This window comes from Phaenicophaeus curvirostris, chromosome 2, assembly GCF_032191515.1.
Source record: "Phaenicophaeus curvirostris isolate KB17595 chromosome 2, BPBGC_Pcur_1.0, whole genome shotgun sequence".
In the NCBI taxonomy this organism is placed as follows: domain Eukaryota; kingdom Metazoa; phylum Chordata; class Aves; order Cuculiformes; family Cuculidae; genus Phaenicophaeus; species Phaenicophaeus curvirostris.
The window spans coordinates 119,640,947-119,655,085 of record NC_091393.1 but is presented as its reverse complement, the minus strand read 5'-3'; positions in this window follow the sequence as shown (position 1 = coordinate 119,655,085).

The following is a 14,139-nucleotide window of genomic DNA, read 5'->3' as shown; positions in this document are numbered from 1 at the left end:
CAAGGGTCCTTGGTGCAAATGCAGATCAAGGCAATGAGGTCTCAGAAATGTCATGTGTGTCGAATTTGGGATGCTGCATGATGGGTGATCTTGTTGGTGGATATTGAGTGGTGGCCTTTAGGTATTGCAAGCAGTGAGAAAAGCGTAGTCTTTCTTGCAGTCTGTGGACCAACATCACAGCCTATTCTTGCTAAACGTTAAAACAGGCTGTGTCTCTGTGGTCCTTGAGGTTGAGGCATGCACGTCTCTCGGAGCAGTGTCCTCTCAGCAAGTGTCCTCCTGTTTGGCCGCAAAAAGAGGAGGAGTGAGCTTCCTAATGCCCAGCAGCCCTCCTGTGCATGTTCACTGGAAAAGGTCTACAGAGGTTATGCAACAAATGCAACTCAAGCCTGCTGGGCTGGCTTGTCTCCCATAAATGATTTATATCTGACTCAGAGAATCATGGACCCAGAAGGGGAGAGGCTGTGTGAGTATTTGGGGAGGCACAAATATGCCCTTCCTTCATTTATACCAATTTCTTCCTTTGCCCATTGCTTAGGCATCCAAACCTACCCTTGACCATGCGGAAATGGTTTCCCCTTTATGGGAAGTAAAACAGATACCTCTGGATGTTCTGCTGGCACCATGGACTGTGGTGGCTGTGCAGCAGCCAAGCTGGAGCAGCATTGCTCTTCCAAGAGGATTTGTGAATCAACCCAGCGTGGCTGGAGGGAGGGAGATGCCAGGCGTATCCCATGTGGGACCGTGCCAGAAGCAGGATTAGGGTTGGAGAAGTCCTGCTCCATCTGTCTCTTGCTCTGCCCATGATCCCTTTGGTGCCCCAGGCTCATAACCTGCCGACAGCTCCATTCCAAATAGGTTCTCGTTAGAGGGGCCCCAACCCATGGTGTTAGCGGGGCACCCACCCCAGGGAGGTCTTCAAATGTCCCTTTCTGCCAAGTCCGCTGCAGAACAGTGCAACAAATTTTTAACTGCCTTAGTAAGGAAGCAGAGAGCTCAGCTGCCCTGGCCCCACAACAGGACCAGCTCTGGTTATTGCCACCAGCATGCCTGATTTGTGCTGTTGCATCCATCTACCCCATAGGACACTCTCTCTGGGACTCTGGCTGCTCTCACTTGTCGTGCTCATTATTCCCATAGCCCAAGCAGTGATGGGATCACCTACAATACTCCTTGACTCTTTTCATAGAATCATAGAATCACCAGGTTGGAAAAGACCCACCAGATCATCGAGTCCAACCGTTCCCATCAATCACTTAACCATGTCCCTCAGCACCTCATCCACCCTTCCCTTAAACCCCTCCAGGGAAGGTGACTCAACCCCCTCCCTGGGCAGCCTCTGCCAGTGCCCAATGACCCTTTCTGTGAAAATTTTTTTCCTAATGTTCAGCCTAAACCTCCCCTGGTGGAGCTTGAGGCCATTCCCTCTCGTCCTGTCCCCTGTCACTTGGGAGAAGAGCCCAGCTCCCTCCTCTCCACAACCTCCTTTCAGGTAGTTGTAGAGAGCAATGAGGTCTCCCCTCAGCCTCCTCTTCTCCAGGCTGAACACCCCCAGCTCTCTCAGCCGCTCCTCATAAGGCCTGTTCTCCAGCCCCCTCACCCCCTCCTTCCCTTCTCAGAGACAGAGTCACATTGGGAGTGTTGGAGACAGCCCACACCAGAGCTCCTGGCAGCACGTGTGATGGTGACCAGAGGCTGGTTCCCCCAGGAAAAGGAGGTTCTCTCTGTATCCCAGTCCCTAGCAGCTCGCCAGGCTGGGATGCATGGAGACTCCCACGAGCCAAGCCTGTCCCCACTTGCTCAACCTGGAGCCACGTGAGGAGAGGTGGGAGCGTGTCCCCATGCTCTTTGCACGTCAGGAACAGCTACAGGCCCCAACCAGGAGCTGGGGCCCCCCGAGGGCGTTGGGAGCTGCAGCCAAGTCGAGGTGCGGCTCCCTGGGAGCCAGGACTCGCCAGCCGGATCTGGGCACACGCCCAGTGCCGGGAGCAGCCAACTTCCACCTCCAAGGACACTGGCAGCTGAGATGAAATTCGGGAGCACAGCCATCCACTCCTGCTCTAAGTGGGATGGAAAATGCAGTGCTAGAGGTTGCCCCCACCTGTAGCAGCAGCTTGGTTATGGGATGCAGGGCTTGACTGCACCATCAGCCAGCAAACAAGTTCCGGACAGAGGTGGGAAGGAGCATTTTTCACTGGAGAAGTGGATACCCCTACGGAGGGCTGGTGGCCTGGGGTAGTTTGTGGACACTGGGAACCTGAAGGAAGATCAGATCAGGGTTGCAGGAAGGGATGAAATGACCTTACACCACGTTTTGGCTCCACTCAGGGGTGTCAGGTTCAGCCAGGGCAAGGGTGTCTCCTTCCCAGGAGGTGACCAGGGTGTGAGTCCTCTGCCCCTGGTGTCCGGTGGCCCCAGCCAGCCCTTGTCCCCCGTGGCTGTGTGGGTCACGGTGCTGAGTGTTAAGAGCAGGGATGAGGTCACCTTCCCGGATAGGGCTGCAGTTCAGGCTGGCCAGGAGCTGCAGCGTGTGTCATGCCCTGGCGCTCCCACGATGGGTGATTTCCTTTGTCTCCCTGGAGCAGGTGGTGGCTCCTCTCCATCCTCGCTACACCGGCCATGGCCACTTGTCCCAGTGTCACCAGGCAGGAGTGGACCCTGATGACAGGCAGCCAGGTGGCTGCTCTCTGCCTCAGTTTCCCTGTTTGTAAGACAGAGGTAAAACTTCCTTTCTCCCATTATATTTCCATCCAACAGACTTAGAAGGGGATCTTATTCATGATCTTAGCAAGACTGTGAACAGGAGCGAGTGCTTGTGCTGCCCTTCTTTCAAGGGGTCTCTACCCCATGCAAGTGCTCTGACTGCCAAAAATAGCTAGGAGATCACAGAATCATAGAATAACCAGGTTGGAAGAGACCCACCGGATCATCGAGTCCAACCATTCCTATCAAACACTAAACCATGCCCCTTAGCACCTCATCCACCTGTGCCTTAAACACCTCCAGGGAAGGTGACTCAACCACCTCCCTGGGCAGCCTCTTTGACCCTTTCTGTGAAAATTTTTTTCCTAATGTTCAGCCTAAACATTATTATTTTCCCTCCATCACTCTCAAAGCAGAAGGCATGGGAGGGAAGCAGAGGCAGAAAAGGAGGCAAGGAGACTTGAAATGAGATCACCCTACAAATCAGAGGTAGAGTCTCGAGGAGATCCTCAACACTGCCAGCTGCCATAAACCCTCTTTTGCTTCCATTAACCTCTTTCTGCTCATGAGCAAGCACCTTCCAGTTCCATCTTTCTTTGCTGGCACCTCACCCTGACTCCAAACCCCCCCAAATCCCACAAAGAGCCATGGTTTCTCCTGCAGGCAGTGGGAGGACAGGATCAGTCCCTCTCTCCAATCCCTCCAGAGGAGGGAATGAGACAAGCTGCTGAGTGGTTTCCTGCCCAGCATTGCCAATGGGAGCTGCTTGGGGTGCTGGGAGCAGGGGAGGATGTATCCGGAGCTGAGTGTTTCCTGGCAGATAAGGCCAGCCCCTCCTTCCGGATGTTATGAGTCCAGGTCCTACCTCCACGTTTCAAGCAAAGGGGCCGAGGAAAGGCTTGGATGTTTATGTCAAAGAAAAATAACTTCTCCCTCTGTGTACAATCCTCCAGCTCCCTCAGGGCTACGTGCCGGAGAGTAAATGCTGGGAATAGGAAAACAGGGGTGAGGGCATTGAGGTGGGTGATGGGGGAGAAGCGTTTGGGCCCAGGGCAGGGGGGCTGTGGGTAGCCTGGAAGGGCTGGGGTCTCGCCCTCCCTGCTGGGGCTGGGATGGTGGGGTGACAGGGATGAGGCAGGGGGAGCTGGGGAGAAGAGCGCGGGGCTGGATAGTGGCGGCTTGACCCTGTGCGCTTAGGCTCAGCATCAAGCCAGAAGCTCCTTGGTGGCAACGCTCTTGGCTGAATGCAGAATGCCACCTCTGGTGCCCACCTGGAGGAGATCCAGCCCCCAGTCAGGACCTGCTCAGGAGAGCCTCCACGAGCCAGGAGTTAAAACCACTCACGTCAACATTTGTGGCTGAAGATCCAGGATTGGCTCCAACCCACTCTGCCATCCAGGGACTTAGAGATGTTGAAAGAGGGAGGAGGATGGAAGAGCTGGGTCTAACAGCCCAGCAGCACCTAGCTGGCCAGGCAAGAGGGAGAGTTGTGCAGTGGTATGGAAGGAATAAGGTAAACATGGGTCTTCTCCCAGGGACAGATTTCTGTCTTTTTGCAATAAATCAGTAAAGTCCAGTGCTGGACCCTACTCATGTAGGTGCAGCTTGGGTTCTCCTGCAGCTTTCCTGGGAACATCCACAGTCTCAAGCCAGAACTTCCACAATCACTGAAGGCTGCTAGATCTTCAGGGAAAGGAAAAGGATACGGAAGATCCCCAGCCCTCAACAACAACTGTCCATACTGTGAAATTATCACAGAATAGAGTTGTTTAGGTTTGAAGAAAACTCTTAAGATCATAAAGTCCATCTGTAAACCATTATCCCAGTGTCCAGCGTAGTGATGCCCAGGCCAACAAGTCCTCTTCCTGCTCTGTGGTGGAGGTAGCGAAGGACATCCCCAGGCTAGTTTGGATGTGGCCACCTGATTTGAATGAGGTCAGACCAACCCAGGGACCTCAGGGCCAAGCAGGTCAGTCTGGGCACTACCAGAGAGTCTACAGACATTTTTGTTTTGCTAGCATTGGGCAACTTCTGGCTGAGAGTTTTGTCTTTGGCATCAACAGAGAGAAGTCTGATAACAGCCAAAATCTGGCAATCTCCTGTCCAGGTTGGTTAAAGAGAGCTGAGCTGTCTCCTCACCCCTGTTTATTCCCATGTCAATGCAACAGGGACTGCTGAGGATCCCCTGTTCCACCTGGTGGGGCAGAGAGAAGACTGGAGGACACCCCAAGAAGAAAGGAGAAAGGGGGAAGCCCCTTCCTTCTCCTCAGAACCCATTAGTGTCCCAATCTGCAGCTGAAGTGCATCCAAGGAACATTGCTGCATGCAGGGAGAGTTTGGGGTTAAAAGAGCTCATGCTGGAGACCTGACCCTTGTCCTCCTTCCAGCTCTCCCACTTGTTTTCTCTCAGCACCCTGTGTGCCCCTCCACTAACACTCCCAGCCAGCCGGGACGCACCCCGCCTCAGCAAGCCCTAGATGTTGTGCTTTCCCTTTGATTTCCAGGAGCTCCTGCTTGGCCCCCAGAGCTTCATGGCAAACAAAACATCAGAAACACAGGCTGGCTGTGCAGGAAGGAAACCTGCTCACGTGGGGGCTGAGTCATGATCCCACTGCTCCCTCCCAGCATCCTAAGGAGAGGGCGCCATCAGATACCGAGGAATAGCAGGTCACACTCCTCCCTGATCATCTAGGGCATCAAAAGTTCTTCTCCACCACCACATTGCCTCTCCCCACACCCATTTTCTTCTTTTGAAAAGCGAAACACTAGGTGTTCTTTTTTTTCTTTCTTTTTTTTTCTTTTTCCTGCAGCTTGCTTGGGAAAGGCTGCATTTACTTTCCTGGCAAGTGAAGGGCATTCTGCCCTTTTGGGCTTAGTCCAAAATCCAGGGAGGATGCTTAAAACTCCAGTTCTCAGTGCTCCTGACCTCAGAGCAACTATTTGGTTTCTGCTGTCAGGACCAGACTTCTTGTCTTGAGCATCGTATGATGCCATAAATATTATCACCACTTAGACTCATCTGGAGTAGCAAAGGTCTGAGGTCTAATTTGTCTCTGAAGCTAGAAGCACGATAAGGTCAGGTCTGGAAGCGCTGGTATGCCCAACTCCACTCCTCTGATCTACAGGAGAAATAAGATATATATGTATGTATGTGTATGTGTATATGTGTGTGTATATATATATATGTCTATGTCCGTATACATGTATATACACACACAAAGAAGAGATACATGACACACATGTATACTGTAGGATCATAGAATGATTTGAGTTGGAAAGGACCTTAAGAATCATCCAGTTCCAACCCCCCTGCCATGGGCAGGGACACCTCCCACTGCATCAGGTTGCTCCAAGCCCCATCCAACCTGGCCTTCAACACATCCAGGGATGGGGCAGCCACCACTTCTCTGGGCAACCAGTGCCAGTGCCTCTCTATCCTCATAGGAAAAAAAATTCTTCCCCAATCTGACCTAAATATCCCCTTTTTCAGCTGAAAATGTTTCCCCCTCATCTTATCCCTGCACTCTCTGATAAAGAGCTTCTGCCCAGCTTTCCTGTTGACCCCCTTTCAGCACTGGAAGGCTGCTCTAAGGTCTCCCCAGATCCTTCTCTTGTTTAGATTAAACCAGCCCAACTCTCTCAGCCTGTCCCCATATAGGAGGTGCTCCGACACTTGGATCATCTTTGTGGCCTCCTCCAGACTCACTCCAACAGATCCGTGTTCTTCCTGTGTTGAGGGCTTCAGAGCTGGACACAGGACTCCAGGTGAGGTTTCAACAGAGCACAGCAGAGGGGAAGAATCTCCTCCCTCACCCTGCTGCTTGCACTTCTTTTGATGCAGCCCAGGATAAGGTTGGATTTCTGGGCTTCAAGCACACATTGCCAGCTCATATTGAGCTTCTCATCCAACAGGACCCACAAGTTCTTCTCTTAAGGGCTGTTCTCAATCCATTCTCTATGTGTATATATACACAGGCTCCTTCTGCCCAGACCTACAGTCGATGCAGCTCATGATGTTGTTTCTGACCAGGTAAGGAAAACATGCTGGAAGTTGAGCATAACGATGAGGGAAATAAAGCAATCCACCCCAGCACCTCTCCTTCATCAGACCATCTGCAGCTCAGAACTTTGCAAGCTTTTTGTCTTGAGTTGCCCTCAGTGTGATTTTCTTCCATACATTTGCTCGGTTGTGGGTTTAAAATTTTAATACCCTTTACCACCCCACTCAGTGTGAAGAACCACCTCCTGCAGATTCTTTGAACCTTCCAGGTCTGTTTGATGTCGTATTTCTCCAGTTGTGTTATTCCCTATTTACCTTCTCTGGGCCACGTGTGATTTTGTAATCGTTTATCATATCCCACCCCTATAGCCATTTCTTCCGTGGTGTGGAGACCTCCAGTCTCCTTGTCTGGGTATCAGTCTGCCTTGGGAGTGCTGAGACTTGATTTGCTCATTATTCACATCAGGAATATTTGTCAACCACTGAGGGCAAGAGCTGCAGATGGACACTTATGTGTTGTGGAGTTTCAATAGCTTTAAACTATCATTATGCAGGGGGAGACTGGGTGGAGGAGACACCGAGGGATGGTAGGTGGGTGTGGGAATGGTGGCACGCACTGTGAGCAGTGAGTGGGAGGCTGGGGTTGGGACCCAGTCTAAGTGAGATCAGAGACAAAGGAGTTAGGGTGCTGCGGACAAGAGCGGATGGTGAAAGAGGCTGGAAAAAGCAGCCAAAGAAGGAGAAGGTGGGTGTGTGTTCCTAGTCTGGCAAGGAAGGGTAGGGCTGGGGAGAACATCACATGATTAAAAGGACAAAAGTTGGGTGGGGATCCAGAAGATGGAGGAGAAAAGGACCAGAGTGGAGGTCAGAATAGACATGTCTTAGAGACATGTCACTTGGTCTCCTTTTCCACAGATATCAGCACAGATCAGTGAAAGCCTCAGCTGAGTGCACGTCCCATGTGTCCTCTTCAGAACTGGCCCAGGAGAGGTGACAGCCTCCTACTGTGTCCTGGTGACTCATGTGGATGCATCTGTGCATGAAAATAAACAGGTCAGCTCTGAGACCAACTGGTCCATCCTTCCTACTAAACCCTCTGAGCCTCCAAAAAATGGGGGGGAGTTGGATTTTCTTTTTAAGTATTTTTCCACATTTAAACCTACTGTGAATGGCTTGTGGTCTTCACTCACCTTAAACTTTACCTGGGCATTTGTTGCACCAGCGCCACCTGACTGAGGTCAAAATCACACCAGGGAGTGTGCTGCAAATAATTTGAGGGTCATTCTAGAAATGTGTGTGCCCCTGGTCCTGGTGTTATTCATTTAGGAGAATAGATGCAGACCAGGAACCTTGGGTAATGCTGGACTGTGGGATTTTGGTGAACTTGGCTGTTGGGCTCTTACAGCCTTGAAAAACATTCCCGCTTCTCTCCCCAGTGCACAGGAGGATGGAAGAAGTGTTGCAGCTGCAGAGTCAAGTGCTTCAGGATTAGGAAATGCCAGGCTGGAGCAGGTTTGTGCAAACTCTGTGCTCCTTCCAGCTGCCAGGCATTGCAGAAGACCTGGAGTTGCAGGAGATGCACTGATGTGATCATGCAGTGAAAGGCACTCGTTGCATGAACACTTGGCAGAATCGTATGTGAACTTCCCCGCCTACCGCCTTGGACCACTGCCTCTTTGAGCTCACAGGCAGATTTGGATGCATGTACTCAACTTTTAACATTTAACTGAGCCTGCCAAGTCCCTCCCCAGTGATTGAACAGATCTGGGCAAGTCTGATCAGTGATTTAAGGTGGGATTTACTTCCCAAACATGCCCAGCTGTCTCCAGTGAGATCCTAGGGTAGCAGGGCTCCCAACTGGAACACTGCAGCAGAGGTATCATTTAAATGGCTGAAACTAGACCACAGTCTCTTGGTAACGAGAAGGTGCTGGATTCACATGTTGTCCAGCTTTGGGCCTTATTTTCTTCTTTATCCATATGCACTGCTGCAAAAGAAGAGGATTTGGGTACAGATGCACAAACTAAGCCATTTTCTTGGACCCCAGTGAAGCAAGGTGTTAGTGAGATGAAGTAGCCTGTCAATTTGTGATGCTGGATGCCCGCTAGCCAACCTTGCCTCAGCAACTCAGATCTCAAGACTCTGGTGTGCGGTAGCCTGGAGAAAAGGCAGATCAGAGATGTTATCCCTCTCCACAACTACCTGAATGGGTTGTAGTGAAGTGGGTGTTGGTCTCTTCTCCCAGGTAACAAGCAACAGGGCAAGAAGAAATGGCCTCAAGTTGTGCCAGGTGAGATTTAGATTGGATATTAGGAAAAATTTCTTCACCTAAAGGCTTGTCAAGCACTGGAGCAGGTTGTCTAGGGAAGCAGTGTAGTCACTGTGCCTGGAGGGATTAAAAAAACATATGGATGTGGTGCTTAGGAACATGGTTTAGTGGTAGGCTTGGCAGTGTTAATGGTTGGACTTAATGGTCTTAATGGTCTTTTCCAAAATAAATGATTCTACGTTTTTATGACAGAGTTCCACACAGCCTCACCTGCCTATGGAGTGCAGAAGTTGTATTGTCTGCTGAAAAGAGAAGGAACAGCCACAACTTCCTTGGGCAACCTGTTCAAGTGCCTCACAACTCTCACCGTGAAGAAATTCTTCCTTATATCAAGCCTAAATCTGCCTCTCTTCAGTTTATACCCATTCCCCCTCATCCTATCACCACAAGCCTTTATGAACAGTCCTTCTCCAGCTTTCTTGTAGGCCCAGAGCTTCCTGATGGAGCAAGGATTAACAAGTTCTTTGTGAACCCTTAACACTCAAGTCTTCAAATATACACAGTCGTCCTTCCAGGAGCCTGTCTTGATAATGAATGATACAGGTGAGGCCCAGAACTCATCATGACTGTCCCTTCCACACCTCTGAGGAAGACACTGCCTGGTCCCCCTCCTATATCTGTTGATTATAACCCTGACATGACTGAGTACACAGCAGGACTATATTTCTAAACTAGGATCTCTAGGGTTGCCTTGAAACAGATGGCTTCAAGTCTAATATTTTCTTCTGGAGTCTCAGCTCTGGGATCTCAAAGGCAGTCTGGATCTCAGCCTGGAAAATGTTATGCATGGATTACACTTTGCCACTGAACTCGTCTTTCATGAATCCTCCAACCTCTAAATGAGCAAACAGAAATGCAGGGAGGTTGGGGCTTCTCTTTTTGGGGTTTCTTCTAGCTGACAAACTGACATAGGCCCAAGAAGGTCTTTTCTGGTGACCATCTTTAAATTTACGTATGTGGGGAGCCTGAGATCTGGGTTTGCTCAGATTGGAGAAGACAAGGCTCAGGGATTTTTTTGCTGCTTTCAGCTACCAAAGAGGGGCTGGGAGGGGACTGTAGATAAGACAGAAAGTCTCTTGTGAGAGATGTGCAGAAAAGGATAAAATGCAATGAACACAAATTGCAGCAAGTGAAATTCTGGAAGTAGTTAAACCTGGGAAAAAGGTCTTAGAGTGACTATGGGATCTGAAGATAGTGAAAGTTCAACTCATCAAGTCACCTGTTCTATCTATGATTCTCCTTTGTAAACCTTGCAACTCTGTTCTCTCCCAGCATGTGGGACTTACTTTCCTGGATGCCTACGGAGGAGCGTCCCTTTCAAAAACGGATCCTTTCCATAAGGGATATCGTGTGGTAACATATCTTGGTGAATGCACAGTGTTGCAGTCCCTTTGGGACCCTGTTCGACAAGGATGGGTGATAGTCACATCCAGCACGGTGCAGCAGCTTCTCACAGAAATGTTTAGGTTGTAAGATGTCCTGTATGAGATCTATGACAGATCTTTTCTGAGGCAGAAGCCTAGTTTTGAGGCAGAAGGAGGTGGGACTCTCATGAGCTTGAATGGCCCTCTCCAAACCAGCATTACATCACAAAACAGCCTTTCCCTGGTGGCTGAAGAGAGCTTGGACAGGCCTTTCCTTGAAACAGAAGCCACATCTCTGCTAGGAACAAAATAGTGCCTTTCTCTGGCTGGTGGGTATCTGTGCACCAAGGTCCAATGAAGGATCCATGGAAGTCCCTGCTCACCACCCAGCTCTCCCAGAATCTGCCATACCAGAGCTCCCTCCAATCCTGGCTCCTGCCAGGAAAGCCACAACACAGACCACCACCACCACCCTGCCTACCTTCCATTCCCCAACCTCCTCATAAGTCCCAAAAGTGACTTAGAGAGAGTTTCTTCAATGTACGGGACTCATGTAAAGGACTTGAGGTAGTTAAATGACCCATTAGAGCTTCCTGGTTGTTCTTCCCTACTGCTCTCCTGAGTTCAAAAGGTGATTTAGGATGACATGCTCTGCTCTACATGAACTTGCCAGCTATTGCCAGAAGCATGATGAGACACCCCTTCATTGTACATTAATTCCACTAGGCATACGGCCCAGCAATCAAAGTGCCTCATTAAAGTTTAATTAAATTTCCCAAGTGATTTGCTCCTGGGCTGAGAACCTGTAATGCAAGCTGAGGCAGGTCTGCATGTGTATGTATGTGTGTGTGTAGGTCTGGGTTTTCTTTTTATTTATTATTTGAACATGTGTGGGGTTCCCCCCCCCAAGCATTATCAACAATTCATGTCAACAGAAAAACAAAAGTGGCCATTCGGTCCAGACTCTCTGCATCCACCACTCCTGTGGAGGGTGCTGTTCTCCTGGAAAATTAGCAGGATTTTGGACTGAAGTTCCCCCCAGGGATATGGAGAGGCAGTGCAGCGATCAGGAATTAGAAGTCACCCTCATATAGGTTCATTTCCACTATCAAATCTTGGCCAAAAAAAAAAAAAAAACAGGGACAAAGGAATTCCAAATTCAGCAGCTTTGGATGGCAAAGAAAACCACATCTCTTTACAGTAAATATAGGACCCTTAGTCTTACAGGTGAATAATGAAGAAGTAGAAAGGTCATAGAGTGAATTGGTGGCAGAGGCCTGGAGCCATCTCAAACTCCTTTAGTCTTCCCCAAGTCCTGTATCAGTAGCATCTCTCAGTGCAGGGCGGTTTTACTTCTTCTCTGGGTCTTCTAATGTTGTGAATGCTTTCTCCAGGATGGTGTCCTCCGCCCTCACTGTCTTTTCCAGAAGCAGCTCATAGCTGTGAGTTTGGGTCTTGGTGTCCAGCAGGGTAGCAATGTTCTAATGGCATTTTCCACCTCTACATCTATGCCATCATACAGTGGGAGGGCACATGAAGGCACACAGACCTCCAGGCTGGCACAGCTCTGCCACCACCGCTCTCTTGTGCCACAGCAAGAATTTTTAGAGTTGGAAATATTTGAAGTACATGTTGAGAAATTTACCACACAAGACACATCTTGAGTGGTCTCAGCTTCAGCTCACAGGGTGAGACTTCTTCTTAGAAGACTTGGAGGGTTTGGAATATGGTTAAACTTGGAAAGATATTCTAATGGCTCCTGAGGCTTGGATTCAGCCCAGTGAAGATAAACAAAGCCTTCCAAGTTTGGTCCTCCTGCTTTGAGTCCTTCCCAGCTTTCCAGAGGAGGTCATCTCTTTCCACAGGGTCCAGTGAGAGACTAGTCAGCTAAAATCCTTTAGGAACCTTAGCTATGTGACCAAAGTTGTGTGAAAGCAGGCCTAAATGAGCCTGCAACAATCCTGTAGTTATCAACATCCACTATTATGGTATTCTGTTTTTGAATAAAATAAAATATGCAGCTATTACCATCAACTGATGTTCGTGCAACTGGAAAATGTAGCTCAACGTCCTCTTTCCCATTATTATTACTGGCTGAGAGAGTTGGGCTCGTTCAGCCTACAGAAAAGAAGGCTCCAGGGAGACCTTCCAGCAGCCTTCCAGTACTTAAAAGGGGGCTACAGGAAGGCCGTGGAGGGGCTTTTTATTAGGGAGTGCAGAGACAGGATAAGGGGGAATGGTTTTAAGCTGAAACATGGATGCCCTATCCCTGGAGATGTTTAAGGACAGGCTGAATGAGTCTTTGAGCAACCCGATCCAGGGGGAGGTGTCCTACACGTAGTGGGGGAGTTGCGACTAGATGGACTTTAAGGTCCCTTCCAACACAAATTCTATTATATGATTCTATTATTCTATTATTATTATATGATTCTTTAAGTATTATTATTTCCTGCAATTCCTACCTGATCTAGAGTGAGATGGGTGGCTGCTGGTTCCAAAGAACTATAAAACCAGTTCTCGTTTGAGTATTTTTGAGGATAACCTAGTACCCTCTGCCTAGAGGATTTTGAGAAGTAAAGCAGATGGACAAGGATTTTGGTAGGACAACATTCACCAAAGAACAAGACCCTTCTGCTCCTTTATTCTGTGATATAAAGATACACTTGAGTCATTAATCTCAGAGAATGAAAAACAGTCTGTGATCATAGAATCATAGAATCACCAGGTTGGAAAAGACCCACCAGATCATTGAGTCCAGCCATTCCTACCAAATACTAAACCATGTCCCTCAGCACCTCATCCACCCGTCCCTTAAACCCCTGCAGGGAAGGTGACTCAACCCCCTCCCTGGGCAGCCTCTGCCAGTGCCCAATGACCCTTTCCGTGAAAAAAATTTTCCTAATGTCCAGCCTGAACTTCCCCTGGTGGAGCTTGAGGCTCCAAACCCTTCACCAACTTTGTGGTCCTCTGGGTCTGAGACAGCACACTCAGGCCAAAACCAAGCCAAAGGCTATGCTAACAACAGTGCAAATGACTGAGCTCTGATGGCTGGTCCATATCGAGATATATCCAGGTTGTCTCTGTTATTTCCTGCAAGTTAATCTCCATACTAAAATTCCCTGAAGACAAAAGGAGGAGCCAAGACAGAGGCCTTGTTCAAGGGACTGCAAAAACATCAACAGGCGTGGACTTAGCAGATCCCTGCACAGTGATCATGCCCTATAACTGCAAAAGGGGAGATTTTCCTGTATTTTTAACTTGGACTGGGGTAGGTGGATAGCAAACAAAAGCAAATAATGAAACACTTACTCATACAAAAAGAAGCATGAGCACAAAATCCAGTCAGCTCCTTGAAACTTCAAGTGAGGTGGGGATTTCCATGTATTGCATGTGTTTCCAGATCTAAAGATATGAGTACAGCTGGTCAAACATTTTCCATTGATGATTTCCTCGCAGAAAACATCCTTCTAAGGAGAAAAAAAAAAAAAAAGAAACTTGAAGAAACTTGAAGTAAATGCTGGGTTTAGCTTAGTTTCCCTTAAACACACTTAAAAAGAAAATGCATTTTATGCTACTTTTTCACTTTTCTTTCCTCTTTAATGGCCATCATGCACAAAGGAAAAATAAAAGTGATGACTGACCAGTTACAGCGAGATTGATTTTTTTTAAAGACATGACACATATATTTTAAAAAATAACATTTTTCATAGCAGCACCCAAACTCCTCCCTAACATCTATAGAA